Genomic DNA, 15,574 nt, shown 5'->3' with positions numbered 1-15,574 from the left:
TTAGAAGTTAAGTCCCATAGTGCTCAGAGCCATTTGAACAATTTGACTTGCCCCTTATAAACCCGTATTGGTGAGGGCTCATCCTGTGTAGCAGTCTGTGATCCTGTAATCTTTTGCATCTTTTGAAATATCTTTCCGAGAAGGTACAATGGACAAATTGGTCTGTAGAATGTAGATATCATTGGACCCATATCTTGCCCTTTCCTAATTATTACTACATCAACGTTCTTGCACGGGTCAGGGACCGTTCCTTGCAAGAGACGCTCATTGTACAGATCACACAAATAACTATCTTATTTGTATTACTTTATTTATTTATTTATTTATTTATTGTTCCGTGGGACCAAATTTAGGAGAAGTCTCCATGGTCATGGAACGAGTCAATACATGAAATTATAACACGATATTAGAAACAGATAAAATGAAATAAAAAAAAAAAACATTCAGGTGACAAGTCGTAAGTTTAAATAAAGAAAATCAACAATGTAAAACTGGAATTTGCTTAATTTTTTAGCTCTTCGAGCAGCTCCTCGACAGAATAGGAGGAGTGAGCCATGAGGAAACTCTTCAGTTTAGACTTAAAAGAGTTTGGGCTACTGCTAAGATTTTTGAGTTCTTGTGGTAGCTTATTGAAAATGGATGCAGCAGAATACTGCACTCCTTTCTGCACAAGAGTCAAGGAAGTGCATTCCACATGCAGATTAGATTTCTGCCTAGTATTCACTGAGTGAAAGCTGCTAACTCTTGGGAATAGGCTAATATTGCTAACAACAAACGACAGTAAAGAAAATATATACTGTGAGGGCAATGTCAGAATTCCCAGACTATTAAATAGGGGTCGACAAGAGATTCTCGAACTTACACCATATATAGCTCGAACAGCCCGTTTTTGAGCCAAAAATACCCTCTTTGAATCAGAAGAATTACCCCAAAAAATAATACCATACGACATAAGCGTATGAAAATATGCGAAGTAGACTACTTTTCGTGTTGAAGTGTCACTTATTTCAGATACTGTTATAATGCTAAATATAGCAGTATTTAGTTTCTGAACAAGATCCTGGACATGGGCTTTCCACAACAGCTTACTATCTATCCGAACGCCAAGGAACTTGAACTGTTCTGTCTCGCTTATAATATGCCCATTCTGTCTGATCAAAATATCGGTTCTTGTTGAACTGTGAGTTAGAAACTGTAAAAACTGAGTCTTACTGTGATTTAGCATCAAATTATTTTCCACAAGCCACAAACTTATTTCATGAACTACATTATTTGTTACTGTTTCAATATTACACACAAGATCCTTCACTATCAAGCTGGTGTCATCAGCAAACAGAAATATTTTTGAATCACTTGTAATACTAGAAGGCATATCATTTACATAATAAGAAACAGCAGTGGCCCCAGCACCGACCCTTGGGGAACGCCCCACTTAACAGTGCCCCATTGGGAATGATCATCACTACCACTCTCAATATTGCGGAGAATTACCTTCTGCTTTCTGTTCTTAAAGTAAGAGGCGAACCAACTGTAAGCTACTCCCCTTACTCCATAATGGTCCAACTTCTGCAGTAATATTTTGTGGTGAACACAGTCAAAAGCCTTCGTTAAATAAAAAGAAAACACCTAGCGTTCGCAACCTTTTATTTAATCCATCCAAAACCTCACAAAGAAAAGAGAATACAGCATTTTCAGTTGTTAAACCATTTCTAAAACCAAACTGAACATTTGACAGCAAATTATGTGAATTTAAATACTCCAGTAACCTTGTATATACAACCTTCTCGATAACTTTAGCAAACACCGATGGCATAGAAACAGGTCTCAAATTGTCAACATTATCAATGCCTCCCTTTTTATAAAGTGGCTTCACTACCGAGTACTTTAATCGGTCAGGAAACCGACCACTCCTAAAGGAAAAGTTACAGATATGGCTAAGTACTGGGCTAACATACATAGAACAATACTTCAGTATTCTGCTAGATACCCCGTCATATCCATGAGAGTTCTTGGTCTTTAGTGATTTAATTATTAACTCAATCTCCCTCTTGTCAGTATCATGGAGGAGCATTTCAGGTAACAGTCGCGGAACACATTTTTCTAACAGCGCTATATGATTCCCTGTTGGGACTAGGTTTCTATTTAGTTCACCTGCTATATTCAGAAAGTGATTATTAAATAGTGTACATACATGCGACTTATCAGTAACACGGACATTCCCACTACGCACTGATTCTATATCCTCGACCTGTCTCTGCAGAGCCCGCATCTCGTGGTCGTGCGGTAGCGTTCTCGCTTCCCACGCCCGGGTTCCCGGGTTCGATTCCCGGCGGGGGCAGGGATTTTCTCTGCCTCGTGATGGCTGGGTGTTGTGTGATGTCCTTAGGTTAGTTCGGTTTAAGTAGCTCTAAGTTCTAGGGGACTGATGACCATAGATGTTAAGTCCCATAGTGCTCAGAGCCATTTGAACCATTTGTCTCTGCAGACCAGCCACTTCCTTTACGACTGACCATATGGTTTTAATTTTATCCTGAGACTTAGCTATTCTATCTGCATACCATATACTTTTTGCCTTCCTAATAACATTTTAAGCTCCTTACAATACTGTTTGTAATGGGCTGCTGCATTTAGATTTTGACTGTTTCTAACGTTTTGATATAATTGCCAATTTGTTCTACAAGATATTCTTATCCCTCTAGTCAGCCACCCAGGCTGCCTGTTTGTGCTAGTACCCTGTTTTGAACGTTCTAACGGAAAGCAACTTTCAAAGAGCATGAGAAAAGTCTAAAGCATTATATTTATCGTCTACTGTATCAGCGCTATAAACATCTTGCCACTCTTGTTCCTTGATAAGGTTTACAAAGGTCTCTACAGCAACTGGATCAGCTTTCCTAAATAGCTGATGAGTATATTTAACACGTGTTGCAGCACAAAAATCTTTTAGAGTTAAAATTTGTGCATCATGATCTGAAAAGCCATTCACCTTTTTGCTAACAGATTGCCCTTCTAGTAATGAGGAATGAACAAAAATGTTGTCTATGGTTGTTCTACTGTTCCCTTGCACTCTCGTTGGAAAGAATACGGTTTGCATAAGATTATATGAATTAAGGAGGTCTACCAGCATCCTCTTCCTTGCACAATCCCTTATACAATTAATATTGAAGTCACCACATATAACTAACGTTTTGTATTTCCTATAAAGTGAACCAAGAACCTCCTCTAGCTTTAGCAAAAATGTTGTGAAATCGGAGTATGGGGATTTATAACTAACAACAGTTAGAAGTTTAGCTCCGTTATATTTAACCACACCTGCACAACATTCAAACACCTTTTAAGGGCAGTACTTTGAAACATCAATACCTGTTGAGTTGCAGGCCATGTATAGTGAAACCCGTTCTGCTGATAGACTCCACCGACACCACTGAATGTGACCCATGCTTTCTGTCATCAGCGCACCCCCAAGTCTCATGTTATTACGCCTGACGGCTGTATTAAGATGAGGCCGATCGTGACGCTGAAACAGTTCCACGAAATGCACATTCGTGTTGCCAGTCTGAGTGGCTATCTTTTCCAGGTCACCATCTATGTTATACTCCCCATCCCTATCAATACTATTACCAGCCCCACCCACAATCACTACCTGATCCTCTTTAGTAAAATCCCTACATAACCCTCCCCCCCCCCCCCCCTATGTTAACAGTCACCTGAGCCAATCCTGCATTAGGCTTCACAATGCTGGTGACCTGGTACTCACTCCCCAGCACTTCCTGCAACTGCTCTCCTACACCTCTGCTATGAGAACTACCTAACAGCAGAACCTTCTTCTTCCTCTTCAACTTTGCAACTGTTCTAGCGACTGAGGTCTGCTGCATACTTCCTACATCTACAGCTACTAGAGATTCCTCTCCACTAGACTCTGACAGTTGGTCATATCTGTTGTAAACACCAATAGTAAAACTATCTTAAAATCTTCTTCTCCTAGCAGATCTCTTGCCAACAGCCGGCTCCCATTCCCCAACCCCCTTCTCGCTCCTCATCCTATCTAGCTCCTCTTGTGCGTTTTTCAACTGCACCTGAAGGGCACAGATCTTACGCTCCTGCTCCTCTATCAACTTACTCTTGCTACATAACCTGCAGTTCCGGGAGAGGATCTCACCAGAATGCCCACTGGCTTCCCCACCGCAATCCCCCCAGTGAAAATACTTCGAACAAGTCTCACACCGCAATCCACTACTCGCGAACCTACGGCAAAGCCCACACTTCTCACTCATGGTAAAATTTTACTTTTTCTAAGTTCCGCTACTACAATAAGAAGATGTTAAAAACCTGACTACAACAATCACAAACTTACTCTACAAGGGAAGTAACTACTTTTATTAACAGTATTAATAAACCACAAATGTGAATATAACAAAAGACTATTACAGAAAGAGAATCAAACGTCTAATGACACAGTAACGAAGCTGAAAACAGTTCCCGAAAGGTTCTTCTGAAATTATTTCACCAGAAAACACCAAGAACACCGGGTGAAGACTACTAAAGTTCCTAAATAAACCACTATACACAAACAATTAATTAGTACTTAGCTTTCGATGCGCCGCTACAGCTGCAACTGGTCAGCGCGGAATGTAAACACAGGCAAGAGGTTAAGTTGTTCGATACGAAACACTCACAAATATCAGGTCACAACACAAGAAAGGCAGAGGTGAATGAAGAAACCACTAATACGTCACTTTTATAGTAAATATTATCACAAAAACCGTTAAAATATGTATCTGAAACCTAAAAATATATAAAAACTTGGAGAGCGATCTCAGACGCAGTCACTCGCTTATGACGTCACACCAAAGGAATCCTGTCCGGTCGTCGAGATTTTTTCTTTTTCAGTTTTACAATTATTTACCCAATTTCTTCTTGTGCGAAGGGGTACACAAATTTATTGTTTCTACATTCGTGTCGTAACCTACGCTGATCATCCATCTCGCCCTTCTCCGACATCAGGAAGTAGTGTTTCGATTAGCAGGGCAGTTGACTGTTCCCAACTGCCTGTTACCGTCCCATCATTCCTTTTACGTGTGGGTAAGACTTTTGGCTATCGTATTTTCTCGCAGACTGTTTTACAAACATAAAAAAAAGTTTTGCATCACCCCGATTCCCAGAATTCGTGAAGACAGACGTTGACTGTGGATATTGTATCACAGACACAGTCCCTTCGACTGTTAAGAAATGTCACTAAACCTGCCCAAAGATGTAAACAACCAAGCATGAAAAAAATGGTTCAAATGGCTCTGAGCACTATGGGACTTAACTTCTGTGGTCATCAGTCCCCTAGAACTTAGAACTACTTAAACCTAACTAACCTAAGGACATCACACACATCCATGCCCGAGGCAGGATTCGAACCTGCAACCGTAGCGGTCGCGTGGTTCCAGATTGTAGCGCGTAGAACCGCTCGGCCACTACGGCCGGCAACCAAGCATGAGCAGCGCCTATTAGACAGAGGGGGTCCGACAGCCGATCATTTCCAGTTATTCGACCAGGAAGGAGGTACACGGCACGTGTTGTCTGTAGTTCAACCATGCCTAGACGGTCAATACTTCGGTTAGATTGCGTCCGCATTGTGCCAGGAAGGGCTCTCAACAAGGGAAGTGCCCAAGCGTCTCGGAGTGAACCAAAGCGATGTTGTTCGGATATGGAGGAGATACAGAGAGACAGGAACTGTCGATGGCAGGCCCTGCTCAGGCCGCCCAAGGGCTACTACTGCAGTGGACGACCGCTAACTACAGATTATGGCTCGGAGGAACCCTGACAGCAGCGCCACCATGTTGAATAATGCTTTTCGTGCAGCCACAGGACGTCGCGTTACGACTCAAACTATGTGCAATAGGCTGCATGATGTGCAACTTCACTCCCGACGACCATGGCGAGGTCCATCTTTGCAAAAGAAACACCCTGCAGCCCGGTACAGATGGGCCCAACAACATGTCGAATGGAACGCTCAGGATTGGCATCACTTTTTCTTCACCGATGAGTGTCGAACATGCCTTCAACCAGACAATCTGGAGGCAACCCTGTGAAGTTGAACGCCTTAGACACACTGTCCAGCGAGTGCAGCAAGGTGGAGGTTCCATGATGTTTTGGTTCAAAATGGTTCAAATGGCTCTGAGCACTATGGGACTTAACATCTGTGGTCATCAGTCCCCTAGAACTTAGAACTACTTAAACCTAACTAACCTAAGGACATCACACACATCCATGCCCGAGGCAGGATTCGAACCTGCGACCGTAGCAGTCGCGCGGTTCCTGACTGAGCGCCTAGAACCGCTAGACCACCGCGGCCGGCTGATGTTTTGGGGTGGCATTATGTGGGGCCAACGTACGCCCCTGGTGGTCATGGAGGGCGCCGTAACGGCTGTACGATACTTGAATGCCATCCTCCGACCGATAGTGCAACCATATCGGCAACATATTGGGGAGGCATTCGTCTTCATGGACGAAAATTCGCCCCCCCATCGTGAACATGTTGTGAATGACTTCCTTCAGGATAACAACATCGTTCAACTAGAGTGGCCAGCATGTTCTCCAGACATGAACCCTATCGATCATGCCTGGGATAGAATGAGATTTTCACTCTGTAGCGGAGTGTGCGCTGATATTAAACTTCCTGGCAGATTAAAACTGTGTGCCGGACCGAGACTCGAACTCGGGACCTTTGCCTTACTTTCAGGAGTGCTAGTTCTGCAGGGTTCGCAGGAGAGCTTCTGTAAAGTTTGGAAGGTAAGAGACGAGGTACTGGCAGAAGTAAAGCTGTGAGGACGGGGCGTGAGTCGTGCTTGGGTAGCTCAGTTGGTAGAGCACTTGCCCGCGAAAGGCAAAGGTCCCGAGTTCGAGTCTCGGTCCGGCACGCAGTTTTAATCTGCCAGGAAGTTTCATGCCTGGGATAGTTTAAAAAGGGCTGTTTATGGACGACGTGATCCACCAACCACTGAGGGAGGGATCTACGCCGAATCGCCGTTGAGGAGTGGGACAATCTGGACCAACAGTGCCTTGATGCACTTATGGATAGTATGCCACGATCAATACAGCATGCATCAATGTAAGAGGACGTGTTACTGGGTATTAGAGGTAGAGGTGTGTACAGCAATCTGGACCACCACCTGTGAAGGTCTCGCTGTATGGTGGTACAACATGCAATGTGCGGTTTTCATGAACAATAAAAAGGGCGGAAATTATATTTATTTTGATCTCTATTCTAATTTTCTGTACAGGTTCTGGATCTCTCGGGACCGTGGTGATGCAAAACTTTTTTTGATATGTGTGTATGGTACGCCCCATGGATTGGTTTTTAAGCTAGTCTCCAGGAATTTCTCCCATCGTTCCACTTTTCCTTTAAACATTGTTAAATGTATCAGTATCTATGCAACCTCCGGACTCTTTCGTCGTGGGTCACGCTGCTCTGGTATAGCTTACCGGCGCTTCTTGTTCCGTATGTTAATTTCTGCAATGTCTATGCCCAGATGCGTCGTTGACCTCATACTTGCGCCTTATGAGCACGTTTTCCGTGGCGTCCCGGATTTCCCTTACAGTGATGGTACAGTGTATTTTATTGTGGTCACTCGATGTCTTTCCACTCACAACCTTCCAGCCTTTCACACGGCGCGCCGCTGCCATATTTGCTAAAGTGACGTCAACATTTGACACTGGTCCGACCCTCCCTTCGTAGGTTGGCCGATTGTGAGGTTCATTCAGTATCTGTAGATTGAGTTCCATAATGGCTTCTTCTAGTTGTCTTCCACGGTCATCACTTAGGCGACCACGCCACAATACCGACTGCACATTTGCATCAATGGAGTACACAAGAGGCTTAGATCGTCCTAGGTGACTAATATCGTTTAGTATTAGCAGATACTAAATTGAGAATACATGGCCGGCCGGGGTGGCCGAGCAGTTCTAGGCGCTACAGTCTGGAACCGCGCGATCGCTACGGTCGCAGGTTCGAATCCTGCCTCGGGCATGGGTGTGTGTGATGTCCTTAGGTTAGTTAGGTTTAAGTGGTTCTAAGTTCTAGGGGACTGATGACCTTAGAAGCTAAGTCCCATAGTACTCAAAGCCATTTGAACCATTTTGAAAATACATGGAAAGCAGGATGCAACTCTCCCTTCCGGTTAACATCTCAACGCAGATTACGTGTACTGAACAGTAATGTGATAATTTTGTCACTGGTATTCCCTTGTTAAGTATTATTAATGCCACCACAGGACGTTGCCCCTGTGCGACTACCTGGGCAGTCGTTGACACGCTTGGGATCTTTCCTGCCTTCGTATACGGTTCTTGGAAGCACAATACATCTAACTGAAACTATTCTGCCACTCTTTTAGTCTCATGCAATGCACTGACACTACTCATGGCATTAAGCTGTCCTATCTGTCTCCATTAGGTGTGACGGGTATATATTCGACACTCATGCACTATTCGCCTGTAATCGAATGCTATACTACCTTGCGTCATCACAAAGTGCTTGTACAACGTGTCTAAGGGAAATGATTCACTTCTTCTGGCAGAAAGCTGCTCCAGTAACTTCTCCAGTTTTTCCAGTTCGGGTTGACAGTTTGTTCAGTCTGAGATGAATTCTGAATTCTGTTTACGAAATCAGGTACAGGAAAAGTAATATACTCCCCTTGTGGATGCTTATACCTTACTAGATGTCTTAACGCTGTAGTAAGCGTCATCGGCTCCTCCAGTCCAGTGAGTTGCACAACGTTTTCTATACTTATTTAAATCTGTCGCTGATCTGTTCCGGCTTTTGTTTTATTGTTAACCAGTGAACCGCTCCCCCGTGTGCCTGCTCGGACCTTGCAGAAGGAGCGGCCAAATGTCCACTCACAGGGTGAATGGGTGAGGCCAGACGATCAATCTCGACATTGGACTTCGCCTCGAAAGACGCGAACGTGTTACCACCCGCGACTCACTCTGCTGTGAGGGTGGATCCACATCATCGGTTACACTGGGAGGTGCCTCAGCAGCAGAGCCCGTGGGCGAAAGACGCGACACCTGAGATGTCCATTGCGATACGTCAGCTACACTCCGAGGCGCCAGCCTGTAAGTGGCTGACCAGAGCCAAAACCACGTTTAATTGTTCGCGAACTGCGTCCAGCTCCTCCTGCGTCCTCACACAGCACACATCCTACTCATCCTAGCAAGACTGAAAACGTAAACTAAGACTAACTGAAAAAGTAAACCATAAAAGTAGACAACTCCTAGATATGGAACTTGCTATCCTCCTCATGTGTCACCAATGGACGCTGATGCCTCAGTGAGCTATGTACCTGGCTGCTCAGAAGAAATTGAAACTGTGCTACAGACTGCCCTAATTGACACTTACTTAAGGCGAACTTACCTCTCTTAAGCGGAAGCACGCACGAAAATTTTAGAAATACACTACGACGAAAACATAGGGAAAGATAAACACTTAACTTGCTGCTCTCTAGATGTGTATCAGTCGAGAGCTGTAGCCTCACTGGAGTATTGCGTAACAGCTACTGCAACGGCACTCACAAGGGGACACGACTTCCGGCTCAGGAATTTACTTTAACCTTTGTACGCTTTTAGTAGTCTAAGAGGACAAAATTATGTGCTAGTAGTAAGCCGTACTACTTGGGCGATTTCGAGAAAATCGCAAGAGAAATCTTACGTGTCAGTGATGTACCGGTGCGTTGCGATCCTGAGCACGAGCTGGCGGCGGTCATGTAGTTAGCATTCAAGCTGCCGTCAAGCGGTAGCTCAGCGTATTCGAAAAAAAATAACGCTGGTTCGAGTCCCACTTATTTTTAAATTTTTTTTCACATTTTCGAATTTTTATCTCGTTATAAAATTGCAAATTTTATAATGAGATAAAAAATTTATATACATATAACTTATAAACTCACATGGGAAGTATTTTATTTTATTTTTTAAATATAATCTTCACTGGTGGAAAATGTTAAAATTTTTACTTGCATTACTTCAAGATCTAATAAAATCGGTAATTTTTTTATATAGAAGGCTGTGGATTTCTGTGTTACAAAGGTTAAATTACGTGCTTGTATTGGTAGCACTGTCGAAAACAGTATCGTATCATTTCATAGTATAAACACGCGTTGTATGTCGAAGTGCTAACGTTTTTCCGAGGAAAAGTGACGAATAGATTGGTAAATGGTTCAAATGGCTCTGAGCACTATGCGACTTAACTTCTAAGGTCATCAGTCGCCTAGAACTTAGAACTAATTAAACCTAACTAACCTAAGGACATCACACACATCCATGCCCGAGGCAGGATTCTAACCTGCGACCGTAGCGGTCGCTCGGTTCCTGACTAGCGCCTAGAACAGCACGGCCACTTCGGCCGGCGATTGGTAAATCTCTCAAAAAGTAAAGCATGACACCAAAACGAGGTGTTTTTAAGAAACGTGTGTTTCATGGTAATAGATTTTCGAATAAAGGGAAACATTGTGTTCAACATGTGGCGTGTGAAGTTACAGACAATGAAATACAGGCAAACTCGTCAGTATCTAGAGAAACACACATCAGTGCTTTGAAGATTAAAACAAATCGTTGTCATACACAGTTTTCTCAAAACGAAAGTGATGTAAAGGTAGGTCAGGTTTTATTCTGATAGATTTACACATCCTAACAAAGGGGTCATGTGAATGTGCGTGTTGTAAAATATAAGGAGGGCCAGTTAGTTTACATGAAGACAGTGAGGTATCAAATAGACTAGCCAGAAAGCTTGTCATTAATTGCGCCAGTTGTAAATATACTCATTCATTCTGGAATTCTGATAAGTGTAATGATAAATACTTTGAAGTAAATGTTAGGTGGTTTTATGGATTGAGAGCTATTGGCGAAGGACACACTGCTGCAGAAACAATGTGTGCCGTTATGAATATGCCACGCCCACCTTGTAAAATCGACAAATATGTGGGATTTATTGGAGCTGCTGTAGAATCTGTTGCATGTGAGTCAGTGAAGGGTGTTGCAAACGAAGCTGTTGAAATAAATGATGGTATGACTGACATACCAGTAGCTTTCGATGGCACTTGGCAGAAGTGCGGCTACAGTTGTTGGAATTCTGTTGCTACGGTGACCAGTGTGGATCCTGGAAAGGTAGCAGATTTTCGGATTTTAACCAAACATTGTTATAAGTGTAAATATGGGAATGAAGAAGGGCATATATCTGTGACAGAAATTATGAAGGACTAAGTGGTGGTATGGAGGCCTCTGCAGCTATTGAAATTTTTAGTCGATCTGTGAACGAAAGGGGAGTGTGTTACATTAAGTTCTTAGGTGATGGCGACTCAAAAGCATATAACAGTGTAGTAGCCGCTCAGCCTTATGGTGAGAAAATTATCAGAAAACTGGAATGTGTTGGTCATGTCCAGAAGAGGATGGGCGCCAGGCTAAGGAAGTTGAAACAAAGTTTGAGAGACAAGAAACTTTCTAATGGTAAAACCATAAGAGGCAGGCTGGCACACAAAATGATTGATGAACTACAGCAGCATTATTGGATGGCCATTAAAACAATACTGAGAATTTGTTGAAAATGAAAAAGGCAGTATGGGCTACCTTCTTCCACAGACTGTCAAATGATGAAAAACTAGTACACCACCTTTGCCCTCCTGGACCTGATTCATAGTGCAACTACCGCAATGCCCAGTACTCAAACAGTTCATACAGCCATAAATATTCCATCCCAGCAACAGTCATGGATATCATAAAACCTATTTACAGATATCTCGCAAATCCTGCATTACTGAAGAAGTCTCTGTACGATCAGACTCAAAATCGCAATGAGTCTTTCAGTAATCTTATATGAATTCGCTTACCAAAAAACCTTTTAGTTGGAATGAAGACACTAAAGTGGGGGTCAGTGATGCTGTTATTGCTTTTAATGATGGCAACATTGGTAGGGTGAAAGTACTACAGCATATGGGAATGAATCCTGGAGCAAACTGCATCAGAGAACTTGAATGGATGGACAAAGTTCGCATTGATAAAGCAGAGTATGCAGCACAGTTGGCCACTAAGGAGTCCAGAAAGAAGAAAAGAGCCGGTCGGAGTGGCCGAGCGGTTCTAGGCGCTAAAGTCTGGAACCGCGAGACCACTACGGTCGCAGGTTCGAATCCTGCTTCGGGCATGGATGTGTGTGCTGTCCTTAGGTTAGTTAGGTTTAATTAGTTCTAAGTTCTAGGGGACTGATGACCTCAGAAGTTAAGTCCCATAGTGCTCAAAGACATTTGAACCATTTTGAAAGAAGAAAAGAAGAAAAAAAACTTGGAAAAAGGTCAAGAGAATAATATACAGTATGGTGCAGGGTGATTTCGAGTGACTAAAAATAAAAAAAAATTAAGCATATATTAAGTGAGTTACAGTCTTTTGAAACTTTAGAAGCCGTTCGTGAAAATTTACATTTTCTGTTACATTTTTTCCTAAACCTCAGAAACCACTTCAAGTACAGTATTCAAATTTTCAGGGAGTAATAACATACATATCCTGAGTCTACTGAACTAGAAGAAGAACATAATGTTATGTATAATTAAAATTATTTAAGATAACGTACAAAAAGGTACACAAAACTTTAACAATGTAATTAAAAATTGTATTTCCAATAGCAGTGACTGAAATGCAATTATTGTAGTTCAGTAGACTCGGAATATATAGTTTAATGTCCAGTAAAAGCTTCATGTCAATGGATACAGTGGCTCCTGAAATACAGGGAAGCCAAGTCACTAAATTTAACATTGTCGGGATAGAGCGTTCCAACTCCCCTTACAAGTGCCTAAGAGAGCTGTTAATGGCCCAGATGGAATTATATATGACTCTTTTAGACAAGCTGAACATGGTGCAATAGCCTACAAGATCCAAATTACGATTCCACAAAATCAAGACTAAGAAAACGCACAAGAGGAATAAAACATAATGCTACAACACGGGGAAGATTTCAGGAGAACAACACCAACGAATAACCCTATTCTAACTAACCATGCTGAAATCAGGAACATAATTACGAAAAAAAACAAACAACTCTGCACCAGGTAATTTTAAAGCCATAGTACTGCTAACGAGATATATAAATACTGTGGTCAAAATATATTTTGTATATTGCTTTATTGTCAATACTGGACATAACAGAAAACAAGCCTTGCCACGGTTCGCGCGGTCCCCCCCGTCGTAGGTTTCAGCCCTCCCTCGGGCATGGGTGTGTGTGTTGTCCTTAGCGTAAGTTGGTTTAAGTTAGATTAAGTAGTGTGTAAGCCTAGGGACCGATGACCTCAGCAGTTTGGTCCCATAGGAACTTACCACCACATATAGAAATCAAAATCGATTCTGTTATGCCGGCCGAGGTGGCCGAGCGTTTCTAGGCGCTACAGTCTGTAACCACGCGACCGCTACGGTCGCAGGTTCGAATCCTGCCTCGGGCATGGATGTGTGTGATGTTCTTAGGTTAGTTAGGTTTAAGTAGTTCTAAGTTCTAGAGGACTGATGACCTCAGAATTTAAGTCCCACAGTGCTCAGAGCCATTTGAAGCAATTTTTTGATTCTGTTATGCCAGGTACAGTCACAAGGAAACAAAAATAAGGAAGATAAACAAATTCCCACTTGATAAACACAAACAAAAACACAAAAACGAAACCTTACAAAAGATTCCACTGCAAACACTACAGTTTCTTGTCACTGTCGTCTTGCATAACACATTGTATGGGAACCATTTGGCCATCCTCGTAATTGCTGACACTTCTGAAAGCGTTTAGGAATACTCCTTAGCAAATTGTCCCGATAAGTCTGTAGGATATTGTGCCATTCCTCCACAGCGGCCTGAATGATGCCCTGTAAAGTCTCTGGTGGGACAGGAAGATTGCAAGGCCCATAGATTCTCAATGCAGTAGATATCTGGAGAACGTGGAGGTCATTCCATCCGACTATTTCTGTGCTCTACTAAGAAGGTGTTCACAAGATTATGACGATGGGGGCGTGCATCATCGTCCATCAGCCAGAATTTAGCTCCAATAGGTTCACCAAATGGAGCGACATACGTGTAAGAATGTCGTCCTAGTACTTCTCACCAGTCATTCTCCCATGTATTGGCGCAAGTCGTTTCATGCGACCACACATATTTCCACCACAGAAATGACTGAACCACCGGTATACGATACAGTTAGGTTGGAGACGTTGTCCTCGTTGCCTCCACACACGAATATCAATATTGTCAGGGTGGATATTGTTAAGCGTCTCATTAGAAGAGAGCGTTGTGTTTCGCGGCTGTATAGTACACAACGAGTAGCTTCGTGCCCATCTAACACGATCCCTTCTTCAAACTCGATTTAGAGGAGGAAGCGTGAGATCTTTTCTGGTACGTAATCCCTGCTCATGGAGCTTATTTCGTATCGTTTGTGGTGACATCTGCACACCTATAATTGTTTTTTGGAACTGGCACTGAAGACGTGTAGCTTGTGTTGAGGCTTTCTGCTTGCTGTTATATATAAATATCGGCCCTACACACCTGTTGTTTTACTTCCTCGACCACTTCTGTGACGATCCTCAACAGATTCTGTCGCTAGAAAATTGTCCCATATTCTAAAAACATCACTTTGACTCAGAGCGACATTCGCTGCGACGCCTGCCTAGCTATCTTATTCTCTGCGCCATTAGAGTGACTATACGGCGCTTCAGATCAGACGTTATTGTTGTCGGAACAATCATGAAGCAACACAGCTGTCGTAATGACACACAGCAAAAGTACAGTAGTGTTTACAGGTGACATGGTTGCCATACACTGCACATACTCTCCCTCACGATAGAAACAATGACCGTTTCCGCTAGAATTACAGCAAGCAAACCAATGTATTAATATCATACCCTATTTTTGGATCGCATCGTTCAATATTAAGGTCTCGTCATTATGCAACATTTATTTTGATCACTGTAGTTGCTTCGTAAGCGAGTGCTTCCCAGAGCTATAAAAAACAGCTAAGATGATCCTAATGCTCAAAAGAGGAAAAAAGATTGATATAACAAGTATCTCTCAGCCAATTACGCACACATTGTGAAGAGAATGACGCCATATGACTAGAAGAGTTAGAATTTGTACAAATTGACAGCGGAAATTCATTTCCTTCGGACTACCGAATTTAACAATAAAAACTCCACTGCAGTTTTCTTACATGTGGGCAAGGCACATGGGAAAGTCTGGAGGCAGAACTATGCGGTAAAGTCTCCCTTTCTGACTCTTATGTATCGAGCGAGGTGGTTAGCAGACTGAACTCAGATGCGGGAGGACGGTGGTTCAAATTTCCTAGCCTGTCACTCATATTCAGGTTTCCTGTGATTTCCCTAAATCGTTTAAGCCAAATATCAGTATGCGTCCTTTCAAAGGTCACGGCCGATTTCTTTGATTATCTTTCCCCAATTCTGGGCTTGTGTTCCGTCTTTAATGATCCCGCCGTCGATGGGACGTAAATCCAATTTTTGTCTTTCTTCCGGCTGTTGCGTTGAAACTCTAAGAAGGAAATTTTTTGTGCAAATAGACAAAAATAAATGT

Source organism: Schistocerca nitens, chromosome 3 (genome assembly GCF_023898315.1).
Source record: "Schistocerca nitens isolate TAMUIC-IGC-003100 chromosome 3, iqSchNite1.1, whole genome shotgun sequence".
Classification (NCBI taxonomy): Eukaryota; Metazoa; Arthropoda; class Insecta; order Orthoptera; family Acrididae; genus Schistocerca; species Schistocerca nitens.
Note: the sequence above shows the minus strand (reverse complement) of the source record.